At 41.1% G+C, this 22,079-nt stretch overlaps 1 protein-coding gene and 1 pseudogene across 1 annotated transcript in view; one reads left to right on the top strand and one right to left on the bottom strand.

Moving 5' to 3' along the window:
• Positions 1–22,079, top strand: part of TAFA1 (TAFA chemokine like family member 1) — a 482,981-nt gene that overhangs the window by 115,336 nt on the left and 345,566 nt on the right. The gene's annotated exons all lie outside the window — the stretch shown is intronic.
• Positions 5,694–9,642, bottom strand: LOC121102365 (annotated as a pseudogene).

Raw genomic sequence — 22,079 nt, 5'->3', positions numbered from 1 at the left:
CAACCATCTGTGGCAACAGATTTGTGTGTTATCAATTAAAGTCTAAAGGAAGTTTGTGAAACCTCCTACTCTAACAGGATGGGCTAAAGCAGTTCCTGTTAAAACAGAAACGGGTTGTGTCTGTGATATTGGTAGTTGGTAGGTTTCCAGGAGCACTTTAAATACACCCTGTGCCATGAATCGCTCAGCTCTGATACTCTTTAAGACTTTCCTTTCGGTGGTGGCTCTTTTCCAAGAAGTGGACCACTACATAACTAAATAGGGTTGCCCTTGTGGAAAGCAAAGCAGCATCTAGAAGTGGGAGAATCTGCCCCTACGATTTTCACTTTGGGATTCACTTTGGAAACCACAGTTACTTTTTATTCTACAAAATCTTCACACATATGGCACGCCATGCCCCAATTACAGTCACAAAGATTCCTTGGTTTCAACTATTCTGGAAGACTGTCCATGTTTTTGATATGCCTCACCCAGGGAATGCCAAAATATCAAGTACACAAAAGAACCTATGACTTCAAGAGAGACCACTTCTAGCACATGCCCTTAATGTTGTGAAAATCCATCTAGGAGTTTTTACATAACCAAATAGATTAAATTTTTACATAGAGATTTTCAGAACATATATTTAGCAACTACTATATACCTATTTCTGTGGTAGACCCTGGGGGAATAGAGATCAACCATATATGGTCTCTGCCATCATGGAATTTACTGTCCGATAGCAAAGGCTAGCCAGTTGGTAAAGGATGAATTCAGCCTGACTTTAAAGGGAAAAAAGAAAAAAGAGTTCTATATATCCTTTAAACGTCTTAAGAAGAAATGTGTGTCTGAAGCATAGAACTTTAGTGCCATTATGGGTAGGTACTTGTATGGACAAATATCATGTTATCTACCTATCCATCGATACTCTGACAGCAATATGCAAAGAATAATGCATATTCTTCCCTCTTCTGCAAAGTTTCTCAACTTCAGCATATTCAATTTGGGGGGAGATAATTCTTTGTCATGGGGCTGCCTTGGGGATCATAGAGTGTTTAACAGCATCCTGGGGCTCTACGTTCTAGCTGCCAGTAGTAAACTCCTCTCCAGTTTTAAAAACCAAAAAAAGCTTCCAGACATTGTCCCATGTCCCCTGGGTGAATGGGTGGTTGGGGAGAAGGGGGAGCAAAACACTTTCAGTTGAGAACCAAAATCAACAGAAGGTACATAAGAATGGAGAAGTGTTTTCATGTATTGATCCACAGAACCACCTGTTTTCCAATATTCTCTAAAATAGAATGATCTTGTTCTATTATGGTCCATATTAATGGAAAAAGGTGAGTCGTTCCTGGAGACAGAGGGATGGACCAACTGACCTCCCCAAATCCCTGCTGCCCCTAGAATTCTAGGATGGTGTTTATCCACGACCTGGCCTGATTCCTCTCTCTCCCTGTCCCTGTGCCTGTACTAATGACAGTGCTTGTCAAGCAGTCCCACTATCCACCAGGCCCTTTATGTCCGTAGGAAGCCTGGAGGAGACTTTTTTCTTTCTTTTTTTTTTTTTTGAGAAAGCTTGGCAGAAACATTTTTTTTTTTTTAAAGAGAAAGAGGAAAAAAATCAAATTTAAGGCCTGTGGAAAAATAACTTTCTGTGCTCTTAGGTACCAGAATCAACCATTTGTTAGAATCAAACGTCTGCTAAAGTGTGAAAAATTGTTGGAAGGCATTTTCTAAATTTTGTTATTGTTGTTTTATCAATTCATTTCTGTAAGCCTTCTCATTTGCTGTCTGTCGGCTGTCCAGGCCAGGCTGGCCAACTGAGAAGGGGACCTACCATCTTTTATTCTTAAGGTCCTGACATTTATCTAATGGTTGGGAAGATGGCTACGCTGTGGTGGAAGGAGCTTAGGACTTGGAATTTTTAAGACCTGGTTTTGAATCGTATCACCGTCACATCTAGGTTTCGAGATCTCAGATTAAGTTGTTGAATTTCTGGGACTTACCTTGTCCTACACATGTAGGTGGTAAAACTCTCTCTCCACTGGACTACCCTGAGGATGAAACGAGGGAGTAGCTATTTGCAGATATTATAATGCCTCTGGAAATTATTTGTTACTATGATCAGACATTGTAATCATGTAGCAAATGCTGGTTTCACCGTTGTCTACTTGCACAGCGTTCTTAATTTTGAATTGGGCAAAACTAGACTATGTCTCCTAAGAACATAGTCTAGCCACACATTTTATATTAATCTCTCTCTTCAGATATGATCCCTAAACTCTCCTGTAATTTCCCACCTCAATAGTCTATCCTACAGATTTTTTTAAAAATCCAGTTTCTCTGTAGTAAGAGCATGGTGTCGGAATTAGATCTACAGTCCAGTCCCAATGCTGTCAGTATCAACTCCTTGACCTTGCGCCTGACATCTTTTATAAACCCATAGCAACCACCATTTCATCAAAAAGTGAGGATAATAATAGATTATATCTTAGAGTGTTGTCATATTGATAATATAAAATAATGACTGTAAAGTGACATCAAGGTGCTACACTCTATTAAGTTCTCAAAAAGTGTTAACTAGTATCGATGTGCTTGAATCAATTAAAGCTCTTGGACAGAACTGATGTACGAAGTTGCTATACTGCACGTGGTATAGTGTCAGTTTTGAAAATATTTCTTTGGATGAACAACCCTCGGGGACAGTGTGACCTTTATGTTTTTCGTGACTGATGCCCCCTGGAGTTGTGCAGCCACAGTCTGAGCTTTCCCTGTCTGTGCGTGGCGTGCTGAAGGTAAACCTATGGTTGACACATGGTGAAGTTTTCCTCAAAGCCAGAATGATGAAACCCAACAAGGGTTGGAAAAAATGGTGGATTAGAGCAAAGGTTCGTAAATTTTAATGTGCATATGACCCCCTGGGAATTGTGCCAAAATGCAGATTCTGCTTCCTTGGGTCTGGGGTGGGCCCTGAGATTCTGCCTTTCTAATAAGCTCCCCAGGATGCAGTGGGGTCGGGGCAGGGACCACACTGTGTAGTGAGGCTCTAGACTAGGAAAGTTGTCTTGATCCTATCTTTCTTTAGATGCAGTCCTTTTCCTTAATAGGTGCCTATAGCTCCTGCTAGATGCACTTCTCTCCCAGAATTCATTAGATCAGTATGGAATAAGAGGCCCAGGAAATGTTCAACACCAAAAGCACTCTGGACTGAAAGAAGTTTGCCAAACACAATCAACTAGAGCTCTCCATCTTGAAGAAGCACATGATGCAGGAAGGTGTTAAAAATTCTGAGAAACCCTACTGTGAAAAAACAAACAAACAAAAACCTTTTACCTGGTTTAATGTAGAATTTTCCTTACATGTTTTCCAAGTGTCTTTAGACCAGGTCAGTTACATCAGAGACTTGAGGGTGCAACCTGGGGATCAATAGTTTTTAAACTCTCTCCAGAAGATTCCATTGTATCATGGACACCAGACACCATTGGGTAGGAGGAGGAAGTTCTGCTGACAGAGCACACTTGGGGACAACTCAGCAGTTGAAATAGTCTATCTGAAAACACTTTGTGATCAGATGCTGAGCATGAGAACTCCTGGAGTGGTTGGCCTACATTTATTCCATAGGTTTCTTGTTTAAACAGACTTACAAGACTTAAATCAGGCTGGGAAAGTCGGGACACTGGAGCTGACAGACTGGGTGGAGAAAGAGCGTGAGGACTTTTAAACACTCCCCAAACCCTCCATGCTATTGAGTGCATGTCTCCATCTGTGTCTACTTTGGCTCAGACCTAAGAATTTCCTTGCAACCCTGGAACTATTTGAGAGAGAAATGTTTTCCATAGCTACATTGGACATAAGTTCCACTCCTGGCTCTTTTACACCTCAAGCTAGACTGTTAGCAAAGGCAGTGAGCTCCTCTGGGTGTCGTGTTCCTTGGGTATCAAATGGGGCTCACACCTGCCCTGTCTGCTTCTCACACCTGTTGTGCAAATTAAATGTGAGCTTACAGAGAAAACCCTTGGTAAACTATTATACCCAATGCAGATAGAAGATTACAAGATATTTTTATCGTGAAAGAAAAGTGTCATCTTCCTTTCTGAGAATTAGGTAAATGGTCTGGTATCTTGGGTTATATGCTGCAGAAATTTGAGGAAAAGCAGGACTCTGCACTTCAGTCTTCTTTAAAAAAATCTTTTTTTAAAAAAAAAAGATTTTATTTATTTATTTGACAGAGAGAGACAGTGAGAGAGGGAACACAAGCAAGGGGAGTGGAAGAGGGAAAAGCAGGCTTCCCGCCAAGCAGGGAGCCCGATGCGGGGCTCGATCCCAGGACCCTGGGATCATGACCTGAGCCGAAGGCAGACGCTTAATGGCTGAGCCACACAGGCGCGCCTGCACTTCAGTCTTCTTGTATTTGACTTCTGCCCAGAGCCTGGTGCAAACTGGCTCTCTGTGGAAGAGTCAGGAGAAACTTTGTTATCTGGCAGGTCTAATTAATTGCTGCAGATCGATTTGTTAATCACTGCTTCTCTTATAGATGACTTATTATTTCTAATGAACAGATCACGCCCAAAGATGGCTCCATATGGTGCTACAAATTTACCCAACCACTGATAAAAATATGACCTTTTTATGACCATTTGAAGTAACACAGCAGTCTGTACCTTGCTGGAAGCCTTCCGTACTTAACCTCCCGCTTCCTTGTGGTCCAATGAGCATTTTCTACCTGCTGGGCTCCTCATTAATGGGCGATAAACTTCGCCACAAGTTCAGATGAGTTTGTCTAAGAAATTTTATGTTGTCGTTACTGTGTATCTGCATTGCTCCTTTTTTTTTTTTTTTAAAGATTTTTTTTATTTGACACAGAGAGACAGCCAGTGAGAGAGGGAACACAAGCAGGGGGAGTGGGAGAGGAAGAAGCAGGCTCCCAGCGGAGGAGCCTGATGTGGGGCTCGATCCCAGGACTCCAGGATCACGCCCTGAGCCGAAGGCAGACGCTTAACGACTGTGCCACCCAGGCACCCCTATTTGCATTGTTCTGTCTTCCTAAATTTCAGCGATAGAAACCCACACCAAGGTAGACCCATGACTTCTCGTGTGTGAAATGAGGGGAACTTGAGAAAGTGCGTTCTGGGGAACGTTACAGAGATTTCAGGTAAGGCTTTGGGCTGTGTCCCTGTAGCTTGCCAGCTCTGTCTCTGTCACGTCATCTGCTGTGTCCCTTCCAACTCGGGCAGCCTTTAATGCAGCCTCCTTATTCACCCTCAGCAAGTGGCAAAGAATTCCGTGTGCATTCTGATTAGCCCTCTTTGGGGAGGTAAAGCTAAAACAATGCACAGGACATGTCTTTATAGGAGGGGTTTTTAGCAAGATTACATTTATTTGTGTCCAAGATACCTTGTAAAAACCTAATCCTGAGGGTATCTGAATCAGAATACCCAAATGATAAAGAAAGGGGGGTAACCAGAAAGGGAGTGAAGCATGAGAGACTATAGACTCTGAGAAACAAACTGAGGGCTTCAGAGGGGAGGAAGGTGGGGGAATGGGATAGACTGGTGATGGGTAGTAAGGAGGGCACGTATTGCATGGTGCACTGGGTGTTATACGTAACTAATGAATCATCGAACCTTGCATCAGAAACCGGGGATGTACTGTATGGGGACTAATATAATGTAATAAAAAAACATTTAAAAAAAGAAAAGAAAAAAAGGAAAAAATAAATTAATTAATTAAAAAAAAAAAAGAGTTCCCAAATGAGAAAAAAAAAATTCTTCTAAATAAGTTAGAAGCCCAAGATGGGATTTTTACACAAAATTAACAATATTAATTTATTTTGTCCATTTGAGGTAAAGTTGCTGTTATTACTATGTCTACTACTGGCTCGAAAGTTGAGTGGTTTTGTGTATCAGGAATTAAACTAGGTGCTTCACGTGCATTATCTTATTGTCCTACGAAACATGTGTGACAGGCGATGTTTTTAACCCCATTTTATGGTTCTGGAAGCTGGGGCTTAGAGAAGTTAATGGTTAAGCATTCACTAAGCTTACTGCCAGCCATTACTCTATGCATTGTACATATAGTAACTCAGTTGGGGGTTTTTTTTGGTTTTTTTTTTAACTTTACTCTGGGACCGTAAGTTTTTGTTTCTTCAGTTTTTTTCTGGGATATCTTTTTCTTCCATGCAACGTCCTCTTCCGGTTTAGGAATAGTCTGCTCTTTGCAGTAAGGAGCATCTCCGAGCAGCAGGGAGAGCTCATGGATGCATTATTTCTGACCATGAACCCCGTGGGTTCCACACCGCGTCTTGGGGGTTTCGTTCACCTGGATGTGCTCAATGACCAGAGAATCTACATCTAAACCCTTCAGTTCAAGGGCATCTCAGTGGCTCAGTGTTTAAGTGTCAGACTCGATCTCCATTCAGGTCATGATCTCAGGGTTGTGAGGCCCCTGCGTCAGGCCCAGTGCGAAGTCTGCTTGGGATTCTCTCTCTCTCTCTCCACCTCCCCCTGCTCACTCTAAATAATAAACAAACAAACAAATGAAATCTTTAAACTAAGTTCAGCATGACTCTCTGTATTTATAAGCATGTGCAGTAAAAATTCAGCACTCTTTTTGGGCCACCGACCCTGCGTCCAGCCACACTGTTTGGCCTGGGCATGCCCACCAACTCCACCATTGGAGCGATGGAATGGCCCAGATTGCTTTTGCAAAGTGACATCCTTCAGACACTTGGTGGCTTTTTGGATATGCACACCCTTCGTGGCATGGGCAGTTCACGTTTGTTCTTAAAGTGAACACAAAGACTTGAACCTCTTGATTATTTGCGTGATTTGGTAGGGTTTTCTGGGTCAAGTGAATAGCGAACTATTTTCAAGGATCTCCTCAGGTCCCTTATCAGAAGAGATATATGAACTCCATCTGAATGAACTCAATCTAACCTAAGGATCTTGTGAGGTAGGCACTTTTGTTAACCCATCAACGGATGAAGAAACGGAGGCATAGAGTTTCTAAACACTTAGCTCTCGTTTCTAGATTTAGATAGCAGTGTCAGAATTGGACTCGGCTCCTGCGTTTCTAGAGCCTGTGTGTAGGCACACTTCCTTATTAACAGGGAGCTGGGAGTGGGAGGTGTGGGAGGTGGAAGTGGGGGCTGAGTTGTGTGCAATACTTTGGTCCTTTACCCTGATGTCCAGCCCCACCTAAAAACTATAATCTCTTTCATTTGAGATGCTGTATGACAAATGAAGCAACATCTCTAGCGCTGGGAGGCAAATGCTGTAATCATCTGCATGACTTGATTCTCTATTCCGGTAATATGAAAATTGTCAATTATGGATGAATTATGGATGCGACCGATACCTGTAATTTGCGGCTGCAGTTTTGTAAACACGTGCGGCTGCCTTTAATTTTATTTCACCAGGCGTGTGATTCATTAACACACACCTGTAGTTACCAAAGCTACAGAAGCACGTGAAGCCGGTTTCCGGTTTCCACTGTTGATGTTTTGTACACCTCTCTGTTCAATTACCACACTCGGAGTGGAGAAAGTGGTTAAAAACAGATGCATCCCAAGAAGGAGCCTAGCGATTATCCTTTAAAAACATACTCGAATTCCCACTTCAGCCATTGACTTCAATCATTGCTTTATCAGCTGAAACCCGGGCATTTTAGAAAAGGAAAAAATTGTAGAATTGATTTTTCTGCAACTGTTATGGCAGCAAAGGCTAATCATTAAAACGTGGATTTTGCAGATAGCCAGTGGTGATGCTTAACATCCGTGGGTGCTGGTAGATACTTGCTACTTCACCATGTCCCTGGGCAAAGGCCACTCAAGTCCTCACCCGTGAAACGAGGGAGTGCAACACTGACAGACAGGAAGGGCTTGTTTTAAGCCTCCTTGTTCTTTTCCCCAATGTATTGAAATGGATAGGTTGGGTTGTATATGGTTATTACTCCTCCGCACTGTCATGTTTGTGGAAATATCAAATGTTTTTTTCTGCAAAAACATTCTCATCTTGCCAGTTATTTTTTAAACAGGATCTCCAGTAAAACCACAGAAATAATGATAATAATAATATTATAATGAATAAAAATAACAATGGCTACATTTTAGAACATAGATCATATGCCAAGCCTTCTATTAGACATTTTACACCGATGATTTCATTGGGTCCTCAACATAATCTAACAAGATTGGTTTCATTTTTTTCGCAACTTCTACACTAGAGCCTGCTTGCTGTTTTCCACAGCAAAACTTATATACCCTATGTCTCATTGCTACAAGGTCTTCTATGCTGCTGGATTCTAAGTAGTCATAATTGGTTTATCTGAGAAGCTAACCCATGTAAATGAATTACCAACAGATACTATTTATTGGAGCCTTACTGATATAAACTCTGTGCTAAATTCTTTACAAACATTATCTTGCAAAGCCCTTTATGATGGCTTTATTATCTTCATTTGTAAATAGGAAGCTGAAGCAAAGAAAGCTTTTGCCATTGTCCAAGGTATTGTTGGTAGGCAGCAGAAAGACGATTTGAAATTCATTTGTTTATGACTTTAGTCCCTCAGTTCTGATCTGCTTGTCATAGTACTATTTCTTGAAATGTGGCTACCTGTATCAGAATCATCTAGGTTGCTGGTTGAAAATGCTGAATTGTGGAATGTTCGAAAGACTTCCTAAATCAGAATGTATCCACACACGGCTTAGGAATCTGAAATTTTAAAAAAAATGTTCCCAACTCTCCCTGGAATGCCTATAAATTTTATTCAGGTAAAAAAGCTCGTACTTTTTGGAAAGTCCCTTAAGAAGTAACTACTACTATGGTTACACTGGGTCAAGTTAGTGAGTGACACAATTTTGGACAGCCAAAAATAAATGACTGAATATACCACCTCCATGAAAATTTTTTCTCAGCTTCTACACTGGGAACCGGAAGCTAAGTGACTCATCAACAGGACGGCTTATCTAAGAAATGGGGTCTCTGTGATGTAAACCCAGCATGACTGGCCCTCCTTCAAAGCCTGTCCTCCACATCAGGATGCCATCCAGATTTACCCCTTATACAGATATCCTCTTTATGCCTTCCACCACGTTCACCGCTAACGTCCTTGGATAGCCATACCTGTTATACAAGGTGCAAAATGTTCTGTGATACTCTCCCAGTGTCATGATTTTACACTTGGTGCTTTTAGAGAAACCCAGTTCAAATAAGATGAAGCACAAAAGGGGATTCATTTGATCATGGGCAGTACAGCCAGACCCAGGTACTCAAACACGATCGCCATGAATCCCCTTCTCTCCATGTTTTGGTGCTCCTCTCCTGGTTTTGGTTTCATTCTTAAGTAGCTGCTTCCAAGTAGTGATGAGGTGGTCCTTACCACCTCCAGGCTTATATTCTGCCAGGTTAGAACTTCTGGTGGGGAGAATACATGTTTCAACGTGATTCCTCCAAGAACCCCAGGACTTAGACACAGATTACAACCATAACCTCCCTGAACCAAACAGAAGGTAGCGGGGATGGCAGGCTCCTCAAGCTTGGCCAGACTGGATCCTGTCCGCAGTCCCGAACCTGGGAGGAAGAGGCAATGAGAGGCAGAATCATCTACCCATGATCCACATGAACTGAGAGTGAGGGAGGCTTGGTTCTTAAAGGAACGTTGGGTCATGATCCTACAAGCAAGGGGAATAAATGGTGAGCGGGAAAATCAATGGATATCATTCTCGCCCCTGAATGGATAAAATGAGCTGTACTCTGTTCACGCTCAGCTGTCATTTTCTCCCAGATGATTAGATGTAGCATAATTTTCTTAGCAAATATTTTAAAATGTCACCAAATCTAACATGATCCAGTACTCTGTCAAGTATGTCTCCATATAGATCCATAGTGAACTCTTCACATCAGACCCAATTAGCGTTCTAATGGAATTTCTCTCCCAGATGCTTCAAATCACAGAAATGGATAAAGTGGTTTATTACAGGTCACAGGACACTTTCAAGGACCAATTAGAAACCACTGCAGATTGGGGAGAACAGGAAGGTCATGATAAGAAACTGAAAAAGTGGGAAGATGAGGGGCTGGACAGAATGAGACCTTTGTTGGGAAAGCTAAAAGATACAGATAGAGATGAGGGTGTTTCTTAGACCTAATTTGAAAAGCTTGTTTACAGTTTTGAAGGACTTTGAAATTGAGCTCTCAAAGACAAGTTTATTTTGCTTGTTCATGTTTTATTTATTTTAAACCTCCAGGTATTGGCGTCATTCATATTTGCAGAGAGGACATCATGGAGGTCGTTAAGAGTCAGATGGTGGTCTGACCAATCTGGGGGCGTTCTCGTGGTGAGACAGCCAAGGGACAGTCATTCCAACCTTGTCATACTTTTTTTTTTTTAAAGATTCTATTCATTTATTCGACAGAGATAGAGACAGCGAATGAGAGAGGGAACACAAGCGGGGGGAGTGGGAGAGGAAGAAGCAGGCTCATAGCGGAGGAGCCTGATGTGGGGCTCGATCCCAGAACGCCGGGATCACACCCTGAGCCGAAGGCAGATGCTCAACCGCTGTGCCACCCAGGCGCCCCATCAACCTTGTCATACTTCTTAATGAATCTTGTCATATGACTTCTTGAGGTAGTTAGCAGAACAACCCATGGTGTAAGATACTTGCCTTCTGTTATTGCTTTTGCCTACATACTACTTAGGTTGCTGCATGGAAATTCTAGCTTTTTGTAGTGATAAAGCCATGAACAAATTCAGGTATGAGTTGCACTCTATTCTTTATTTGTCTTAAATCAACTTGAATTCTCTTTTCCTATCCTCCAACTTTTAGGGCTGATGAGAAATTCTATGTCAGGCATTTTATTAATAAGAGTAATTATAACCTTTATTACTCAGGGATCCTGTATCCTTCCATCCATTCTCAGATTCCCTTACTGCATCCTATGCATGGAGTCAGCTAATGAACAAAAAGAAAGAGCATGACACATCACTTGAAGGGTTTTAGAGGCCCGGGAGTTGTATACATCATGTCTGCTCATTTTCCATTGGCCAGACTGAGCTGCAAAGGACCCACCTTAACTATAAGGAAGGCTGGTGAAGGTAATTTCCCTGTGTCCAAGAAAAAGAAATAGATTAATAGTACTCAGCCACTTCCTACTATATAATCTTTACTGGGGCCTCCTTTTGCTTCTAGATTGTAGTAAAATCTAGGTAACTGGTTGCAAAATGGGGCTTCATTAGCCTGTTATGATTGCAGCTACCAATCCTCCCATCCTCTTAAACTCTTGCCATTTCTTCGAGGCTCATGTTTTTCCTCTTTCGTGCCCCTGTGGGGTTCATGCTGAGGCTGGAAATCATGATGTCCTTCGTTCATCTTTCTCAGGGGAGCATATAGCTATCTACCTAATGTTTTTGCTAGTATTCTAGGCTTTACCGGAGAACACATGTAAATTTCCCTGCTCTGGAAATTCACAGACATCCTTTCTTTTTCCTGGCTGGGGGTGCTTCTCCTCTCTCTCTCCTTGAACTTTTGCCATTCTTGAATAATTTCTCCTCTGCAGCCTTCTCTCCTGCCTGCCCTCTGCCCCTGCCCCGTATTATCTCTCAAACCCACTTGGACATTTAGTTTGATTAATGTTTTCAGCCCTACCAAGATTCCTGAAGCAAGAAGCATAGAAGACCTTGGCTATCATGGAATGAAGCTAGGGGAAAATACCAGGAGAAAAAAATATAAATGATAATTCCACTTACTGATTTTGCCATAAAAATGTTAAAATGTCTTGCTAATATCATTTATGTATATCCGAGCCATGCCTGCTTGCACTTAATCATTGAAGCAACCCTATAAACATTTCTGTTTATTTGAAGATGTGGAAACTGAGATTTGAAGAAGTTAACGTTACTGGTTCCTGGACACACACCTCATTAGGTATAGCCGATGACAACAGCTCATGTACCACAGACTCCAAATTCTGAGTCATTTACAGCTATATCGCACTATAGTTCCTGGTCAGTGGGGGAGTTCTGTGACAGAGCCTCACTCGAAGGTTCGCATGTCTCCTGAACTTCGCAAAGGTTAGCAGGCACTGGCGGTGCGTGAGCGTTTATCAAGCATCAGCTTTATGCCAAACGGCGCAGCAGTGAATGCGTATGTTCTGTTTTGCTTCCTTTCTCCAGCATTAATAATATGCCTATTTTACAGATGAGGATGTGGAGGCAGAGGTTATCCCTCGGCCTGTTAATGAAGGGTGGAGCCAGAACTCCAACCCTCATCCCTACAGTCCCATTGTCCACAATCTACTGCACTGTCCTGTACCTCACGGAAGACCCATCGCACCATGGCCCCAGGGGGAGGCCCCCTCCCTTGTGGGCTAGGAGAGGAATAGCCTCCCTTTTCAGTCTTGGGCCACAAGTTAGAAATGAACACATCGTTTCATTAACAATGGGTAAATAGGACAGGTCGGCTGTGCACGTGATATATGAGGATTAAGAATGATCCAAATCTGAAGAAAATACAGAAACCTTATTCATTACTTTTTTTCTGCATTTGCGGCAGTCTGCCATATCCCAGGTTCCTGAAGTCATTTTGGGGGAGGGGAATTAGGCTTGAACAGGTTAAAGTTATGTAATTAATTGCAGTCAGCTTCAGTTACAATTACTAATTGATCCCAGCCTAGCACCTGGCAGCAGTCACGAGCTCACAGCGATGGCAGGCAGGTGGCTGCAATAATTAGGTTATTACTTTTTTTTTCCCCCTGCAAGTACCTGGTTGGTCTAAACCCCAGGGTCAACCAGGGTGCGTTTGGGTCAAGGATACCATTTCTGATCCCGAGTTCTTTTGAAGGAACGAAGAGTGGTGGCAGGATAAGGTAGTAGCTGAGGGTAGGGTGGATAAAGCAGAAGCACCGAACTGGTATTACTGACCCAGAATCAAGGAAGAGCATCCGGGATCCTCAGCTGAAGTCTGGAGGAAGGGAAAGATTGTTAGACCAGCAGCCATTGTATCTTCGAGGTTTGGACTTTCTGGCTTACTCTTGCTGACCAGAGTCTCCGGCAAACAAGGATGAAAAGCCAAGGTAGGCATGTATTCTGAATTTTTAAACCATGTCCTTTGTGGTCATAATCATTGGATTTGAAACCGGAGAGAGTTTCTTGTTTGTTTGCTTGCTTGCTTGTTTATTTTCCTATGGATTTGCTTCTTATTAAGTGTGAGGCTTGGGGTAAATGACACGACTTGCAAGGCCTCAGTTTCCTTATCTGCAAAATGGATAATAGGACTGTCATGTCCACTAAATGAGAAAATGCATGAACGTGACTTGGGACGATATCTGCTGTACACTGAATTGATTCTTTGATGTTATCCCGTTTTATCTGTATTGTATCCAAAAGAGGAAACCGTTCAGGAACCTAGGTTTTGAGCTAGGATGTTTCACGATGAATAAGCTTTGAAATGATAAACATAATCTTCATTTTCATTTCTTGAGTAATAGTAGCTATGATCTTTTGAGTATGAATTATGTGCCTGGGAAAACATTTAATCCAATGCCAGCTTTATGTTTTCCTTCACCTTGAGAGAGCTACTAACATACCCATTTTATACATGAAAAACTGAGGCACAGAGAGATTGTGCAACTTCCATGAGTTGTATGCCTATTTTTAGCTAGTAAAAACAGGGAGTTAGAACTGAGATATATGGTTCTATCATCATTAACCACTGTGCTCTTCTGACTTCATAAACCCTGAGGGAAATGTTCTCACATGTTTTTTGTTTTTGTTTTTCACTATTAACAAACTTTTATGTTGCAGTGTTAGGTTATCTTAGCCTAGCCCTTTTATTTTAATTCAACTTGATGCATTCAAAGCATATTCAGAAAGGGCCTGGGAAAATTATTTTTTTATTACATTTATCTTTTATGTGTTAGCTTTTTTCTATTTTTGTTTGTGGTTTTTGTGCTTTAAAATATGTTCTTGAGCACCCCGTTGAAACCCATGCTGTGGTCAGTATTCAGTGGCAGGTAGGAAACTTTCCTAGGTCCATGATCTTAGATGAGAAGGTAGAACATTGTCAAGAGGTATTAAAAATAACTGCAATGATAACGTTCACCACTTTCTCAAAAATATCTGATAAACTTTTTTTTTTTTTTTTTAACTGGAAACTAATTTCTGCCAACTGCTGTAGAGAGGAGGGGGAAAAGTCTTGCTTGGAAGGCACCCTAACAAGCAGGAGAAAAATATAGTTTGTTTATTTTTAAATAGTTTCGAGTCCTTTGGGACCTTTTTTCTAATCAATAGAAATGACAAAGAAATCCTATGGTCTCATCTCCCAGGTTTTATGTTTCCCATTTATTTAACCAAGATAATAAAAACTCTTATGTGCTCTCTTTAGTCATTTCCAAACAGGGCTGGCTTCTTTAGTTTATCTCCTCTTTAGAATACCTCTGCTGCAAATTTCATTTTAGAGCTGTGTTTAGCATCAGCCACTGCTGGGTGGATAGCCAGACATTACCTTTGGTTTCCTTACTAACAAAAATAAGGCTCTTCGGTTTGAAAGTCGCGAATGGTGATCATGAAAAATTGTGTTGTGTTTTTGGCTCACGGGGAACCCCTGAGAGCTGGGCAGCTTTCACATTGCGCCTCTCCACTGTGAGATCCATTCTCTCCACCTTAGACTTAACAAGTTCCAGGGATCAATCAATACCTTGCAGTAAGCATCAGCTGAAATTAAACCCTGTGATGAGCCTTCCCCCCAGCCCCCTTGCAAAGTCTGCCCTGAAGAGCCACCCGCATAGCGAAGCCCCAGACAGACAGCTTTGCTGGATCTCTCTATTCTCCTGACAGCCTGAGATGGACAGGAAATAGGCTTCAGATTTCAGCGAATCTTTACTCCTGAAGTTGCTCTTGTAGCATTGCCGGCTGGGAAGTGCCTGCCGCTTTACTGCGTGAGCCCAGAGGCTGGCTTCCCAGCATTCCACGGGAGTCCCTACTTTTTATTGCTAACTGCGCCGCCGTCGAACGTGTGATGTGCACAGTCTCGTGGGCACGTCATCTTACACTAGGGTCGATTTCAAATTCAACTTGTCACGTGTAACTCGTATAAATAACTCATCAAGATGATGCAAATTTATCTTTAGTGAATCTTGACGACCTGGATACTGGATACATTGTGGTCCTATTGATGCCAGTTGGAGATGGGTATGAGGGCTCATAAATCCAAAATCTTACCTGCCGAGTTTTCGGGGTTAAAGTTTGTTTACTCTTTCTTGAATTCAACATAAGATGAAGTCATTGCCTTGCATAGAGGGTCATGTTGTGTGAAAATTACAGCGTTTAACCCTGGAATCATAGTCTGAGATGAGATGGCCTACATTTGAGAGGAGCCCCCCGAAATTTGCAATCAAATTATTCTTTCCCTTTTTCTTTTCCATTTGCACACTCCTTTTTTCTTTTTTTTTTTTCTCCAAGTAATCACTTTTGATTTCATATAATTTAAATAAATGTATGCTAAAACCTCATGTATGTATTTTGTATCAGAACAGGGCATTTTGCACATAGGTAAGAGAGAATCCTGCAGTTGGAATGGGGAATACCTGCTCCTTTACAAGTCAGCCAAGCCAGGGAAGAAATCTCAAACACCAGGAAAGGGCCTCCCCTTTTTTGCTCAATCACCTGTTCATTCAACAAGCAATTACCGAGTGCCTCCCATACTACCAGCATTATTCAGTTTGCTGCGAAGAAGTGAGACAGATACAAACTCTGGTCTCAAAGAGCTCCCGGTCTTGTCTGGAGAAAGAAAGGGTTGGTAGACAGCAAAGAAGCCACATAACTAAAAGGAACCTGGAGGAGGACTTAATAAAGGATGAGAGTAGACAGCCCAGGGGTGTTAGAAGAGCCCTTGAGACCTACGGTTTTAGTCCTCTAGGGTAGCAGTCAGCCAACAATAGCCCTGTAAACCATACCTGGCCCACCACTTGTTTTTGTAAATGAAGATTTGTTGGCACACAGCCACGCTCATTTACATAAGTATTGCCTATGAGCAGCTGCCTTTACACTAGAACAGAAGAGCTGAATAGTTGCAACGGTGGTTGGATGGCCCATAGGGCAGAAATTCTTTACTATTTGACCTTTTCTAGAAAATGTTTATCAGTCACTGATCTGGAGGCAACAGATATCTCACATCACTTTTGATTGATAAGGAGCTGAAGGAAGAGCCATTAACGTCGGTTTCATAACTTTGGTACCAAGGGTTCCCCAACTCTTGTCTGCCTGTGTTTCTTAGTGAACTAAATCAGTCTATTCACATTAGGACTATCATTTTTCCCACCTGAATCAGTAAAAGCTAAGTTTATTTTCTCCTTCCCCTATGGCTCAAAAGTGTGGATGCTATCAGTATTCTGACTATTAAATTACTTCATTTAAGTATTTTCTGGTCATTCTCTGCAAGTTCCATTAACCGTGTATATACCAATCTGACATAGTGAAATTCTGAAAACACTCCAAGAGGAATATTTTGAGCCCAGGCAAGAATCAAAGAAGGAAATATAATATACTCTTGCCTGAATGATTATGTTATCGGGGAAACCTAAAGTGCTTTATAGTAAGCTCTGTGTCCAGACTCAGAATGAGGAATGACAAAATTTTTAGATAAATTGGTTTGTAAAATATTTATGTGCACTTCAGTGGCACAGACAGGAGGTAATCTGTTTTGTATTGAATCAGCTTAGGACAGAAAAAAAGCAGAATGTTAATGAGATTTTTTAAAGCCACTTTTAAATGCATGTTGGCAAAAGACAAATAGTCAAGACTTTTAATTTCTATAAACTTAATGGCTAGAGAACAAATAAAGCTTTATTAACTTAAATAAAAGTAGCTTTTCTTTCAAGGGCATAGCAATTTATTTTTCTTTCTGTGTAATCTTCTGAAGGACTGCTCTCGTCTATGTATTGATCAGCCTTTTCCAGTGTGTTTAGTTGGATTTTAACTAAGTATTGTTGATTTTTGGAGGGGGGAAAAAAAAGCATAGGATGACTGTAGGGAGATAGAGTGGGCAAACATTGGATGTGGGAGTTAACCAATAAGCATCCTCATACCAGTGATGCTATGGTCTTGCTGTACAAACTTGGGTAGACACCACAACCATGAGGACTCACTTTCTTAATTACTAAAGTAAAAGTCGGTCACCCGTAATGTAAAACAATTCTACCACCCCTTCTGTTGCTGTCATTATGGCAGCCATCACTAGCTGATCCCTGTACCTTCTTTCTCAAATGAGCCAGTCTCAAAATTTCTCCCCATTCAGTATTCTGAACAACTAGTCTCAAGAAATAGAAACTGCTATATAAATTTAAATGATTTGCCAATAAACAAGTAGATGATGTCTGGGTTCTACGATGGTGTGTAGAATTGTAATGTCTTTTCTTATGTATTTTCTGTAGTTTCACCTTCTGGTAATAAACCTACATTTTAAAGTTTGCACATTGTTAAGATACGGATAGAATCCAGAAGAGTGAATAGTTACTGGTGGTTCTTTGTGGGGGGGGGGGGGGGGGGGGAACAATAACATTACAATGAAAGTTTTGATTTTGCCATATCCTGACAAAAATCTGGAAGATATGGGTGATAGAGCCATTATAGTTGTTAAAATATATTTAACATTGATCACTGCCAAAGTACGAGACTTGCATGCAGCTCTACTTAAACACTATATATACTCTGCTTGAAACCCGGTGCATAATAGACAGCCTTGCCTAGTGTTCAAAAGATTGTGGAGATAAAGAATTCAATCCCCAGGTGTATTAGTCTTGGTATAATTGTTTTTATTATATAAGCCCTATTTTGAGATAAATATTTTTGTTTGTATTAGAGAAGAAAACAACTTTTTACTTGTCATCTTTAGAGATCTTGCTTTTCTCTGGTCCCAGTTTTTTGTGATGGGGAGTAGGTGGGTGTGGGGGGGGGATCCCCTAATATGCAATGGAAAAACACAAGCAGATGTTCACATATCAGAAGGTGTCCCTGGAACTTCCTGAATTCACTGCTATGACCCAGAGGTGAAAGGCACAGCCTCTATATTTAGGGAATCAATAAAATTTGTCATTTCATGGCGAAAGCCTGGACTGGGCTATGATGTCACCACTATTACATGAGTATCGCGTGCTTCTCTTCACTGTTGCATGCTTTTCTACCCTGGTAACCTGAGTTAAAGAGTGTATTTGTGAACTGAAGAGGGAAAATTCTCTTCAGTTCTTCCCCATGGCTCTTGAGGTACATGCTTGCTGATTTTCCTGATTCCCACATTGTTCAGTGCTTATCTTGGAGGATTGTCAAGAGAATTCTGTGAGTAATGAACATAAGATCCTAGCAGAATACCTGGCAATAGTAAGTACCCAGTAAATGATACCTGTTACTTTTGTGATTTTGCTATTCCCATCTTTTTGTGTGTTTTAAATATATCTTCTGCAATGAATATTAGATGAGTATTTCAGTTCAGCTCAATTAAGATTTAATGGCTTCCTTTGCCCCTGGATCTACGATTTCTCTGGCTCACATTGACACCACTTACTAGCCAAGCTCCATCATGTTGAGAAAGTTATTTAAGTTTCCTCAGATGTGAAATGGAGATTGATAGTGGTATCTACTCCTCAAGTTGTGGGGGGAAATTAAATCACATGGTACAGGTACAGTGTCTCAGCATAAAGTAAGTGCTCAGTTAGTATTGATATTATGTATCCCCCCCCTTTCTTAGATGAGAAAATGAAGGTTGTTAGTAGTATTCCAGTGGTCTACCAGTTGTCATTGTAACCACTCTCACCCTTGCTCTTATAGTTTCCGTTTTCCTGCTTGCTTCCTTTTGATGGCTTCCCTGATAACTCCACCATAGTGACCCTCCACTCATAACCTCTTTGGTATAAATTACTTTTTCACCTACTTTAAAAAGAGCTTTTCTTTCCTATTTGCTGTGTATGTCTTAATAAGGCTACAAAATATCACAATTTGTTTAAAATGAGAAACAGACCTTATACTTAGGTTCTTTTCAACTTCTAGAGCCTCGCATAGAGACAGCCTCCAAGAAAATATATTTTATTTAATTAATACCTCAGGGCCCTTCGGCAAACACATAGACATAAAATCAAAACCACTCAGTCAGAGGAATAGAGCAGTGGTTCTCACCATCTGCATTCTTAAGAATCATCCATTGTGCTTCATATCAATGCAAATTCTCATCATTCTTCCTGATGCACTGGGCCTGCAATGAGATCCGGGTAACTTTATGTTTGTTACCCTAGAATTGCGTGCTCTAATCCAGTAGCCACTAGTCACACACCTGGTTTGTGTTAGTTTGTGATATTCTGACATAGCAGCCTGAATAGACTGAGTGGCTGAGAAATAACAACTATCTATTTCTAAGAGTTCTGGAGGCTGAAAGTCTGCAATCAGAGCACAAGCATGGTCAGGTGAGGGTCTTCTTCTGGGCTTCAGACTTCTTGTGGCTTCATATAACAGTTGGGGGCTAGGAAATCTCTCCAGAGCCTCTTTTATAAGGCACCAATCCCATTTCCTAGGGTGTCACCCTCATGCTTCCGGCACCTCACAAAGGCCCCACCTGCTAGTAGCATCATCTTTGGGGATTAGGATTTCACCATATGAATTTGGGAGGAGCATAAACTTGCAGACCATAGGTTACTTAAATTTTTAAATTAATTTGACCAAAAACTAAAATTCAATTCTTCACACTAGACAAATCTCAAGCGTTGAATAGCCCCACGGGGCTAGTGACTACTATATAAATATTCTCATCACAGTAAAAAGTAGATGAGAAAGTTCTGCCCAGGACTGCTTTGATGAACAAGAGCCTTCACTTATACATTAAGAACTGCAGGAATAAATGTAGAGCCATGAAAATTTTGTGCTATAATTATAATTATTAAACTATAATTATGTCTTAATAATATTGGTAATCACAGCAGCTACAAAACCAGAAGAAACACCGCAGCTGCCATTGTCTTGGGAATATTTTTGGTGCTACCAGATGCATTATACACATTATTTCCTTCAAGTCTCAGAGTTCATATGAGTTGCTATTACTCCTGTTTCATAGACACTGAGGGTGAAGTAACTGGCAGAAAGCCACTCAACTAGTAAATAGCCAGCTTGAAGGCTGGGCCTGATTCTGAGACCATACCTCTCTGCACGTCATCAGCTCGCTCTACCCACCTATCGGCATTAAACTGGCTTTAATGTCTGAAATTGGTGCTGTACTTTGACTATGTTAATCATTCTAGAAAAGTATGCTAAAGGCTGAGTCAACCTGATGATCCTTAAGCTGAGGCTTCAGTCTTTCATTTCATTGACCCCCCCAGCCTGGGCCGAGTATCTCATTTCTGCATTCCCGTAGTCATCTCTGCTTACTTATCTCTCTCTTGCATAATTCACACTGGGCTGAAATCACTTGCTGTGTTGACTGTATTTCCCTTATAAACGTTGACATTCTTGAGGATAGAAGCTGGATATCGGTCCTCAGCGTATTTTACCTGGTAGAGGGTAGATGCTAAATACATTTCCGATAGATGAGCTAATTAAAGAGACTTAATTCTTGCCAATAAACTGGGACATCTACTAGAAGGATGGGAATGACCATGTAAGCACTATCTAAATCTGCCAGGGGCTGTACTAAAGAAAATCCTTCTGGAACAAGTTAGGCATAAAGAGATGAATCCAGTCTGAAGTTCCATAGCGCAAATTCTTAGGTCTATAAACTGTATAATCCTTTTTAAATCTCCTGACCTTATCTCCCAATCTTCCATGTATGCAAATATCTCCTTTCTGCTGACCGCTGGTGAAATGTTTTAGCTGGGTTGCTGAATGCTCTTCTTTTTTATTTTTTAACGGATATGCTAATCTCAGGAATGATGCATTTCAGCTCTAACACCATTAAATTAGTATCCCATTGCCTTGCTGCAACTTACTGCTGAGTCAGCACTTCTAGTACAATCTCTCTTTTCCAGGGTTTCTAATTTGGTCATAAAAATTCAGAGTAGAAACTTGTCATAGGAAGTCCTGCTTCTGAATGGCATTTTTTTCCCCCAAACAATCTTAAAATACATTGTTTGATGCATGTCAACTATTGCGGAGTTTACAGATATTCAAGTGGAATTCTGCAAAGGGCCTTTGAGGCATTTTAACTTAAGTTGTTATTTGGAATGTTGACACTTCATCATGGGGGTGTCATCAGGCAAGTTTTGAATAGATCCCTTTGTCCTGCCTTGGGTAATTGCCCTGGGCATATCATGTAGGATATTTCCAATTCTTGTAAACAACAAATTCTCCTTTTGTGCAGCACTTCTTTTTTATTACATTCTCATTCCCCTTTCCATTCATTTTTGCTCTTGGTTTTTCACCCCACGATCTCATCTACCACATTCATTGTTTTTGCAGTGTGCGTGTGGGGGTGTGTGTGTGTGTGTGTGTGTGTGTGGTGCAAGAAGCGTCTCCATGGGGAAATTAATATCTAGTACTTATGGTCAGCTCACAAATGTTCCCATAGACTTAACCACTTTGTGGATTGTCTGTATTTGTCCTCTGATTCCACTTTTCCCATCCATCTGAAATACAACAGATTGACTCCTCTCCCCCGCTCCAATGCACAATTAATGATTGTAAAGGCCTTTGTAGATTCTCTGAGGTATAACCTTTTGGGAATGTATTTTGTTCTCCAAACGCCATAAAATATCTTTATAGTCAATTATTGAAATACTGCTCTACATACGCCCCTACCGTGAAGTACTAGGATCCCTTTCCTTTCATACTGTGAATAAGCAAAGAGTAGTTGTTTATACGTGAACTCTTTGTACACTTGTTCATAATGGATAGTGAAAAGGTTTAAGTTCAGGCCATAGTGCAGCAGCCTAAAAGAGAATGTGAGCACAGATGAGATCCCAGGAGTCTGTGCTATTTTGTACATGGAGACCCATCAACTGTTGGAATTTTAGAAGTTCACCTTCTACCTGATGAGTGACTCTCTGAATCAACCGAAACTGCTAACAGTAGAAAATATTGGTAAATTTGCAGCAACCTCTCTGGCATGAGGTGGGAACCCTCAACACCCTTTCTAC

Source organism: Ursus maritimus, unplaced genomic scaffold (genome assembly GCF_017311325.1).
Source record: "Ursus maritimus isolate PB19 unplaced genomic scaffold, ASM1731132v1 scaffold_14, whole genome shotgun sequence".
NCBI lineage: Eukaryota > Metazoa > Chordata > Mammalia > Carnivora > Ursidae > Ursus > Ursus maritimus.
The sequence above is the reverse complement of the archived record's forward strand: the minus strand, read 5'-3'. Positions and strand labels throughout refer to the sequence as shown.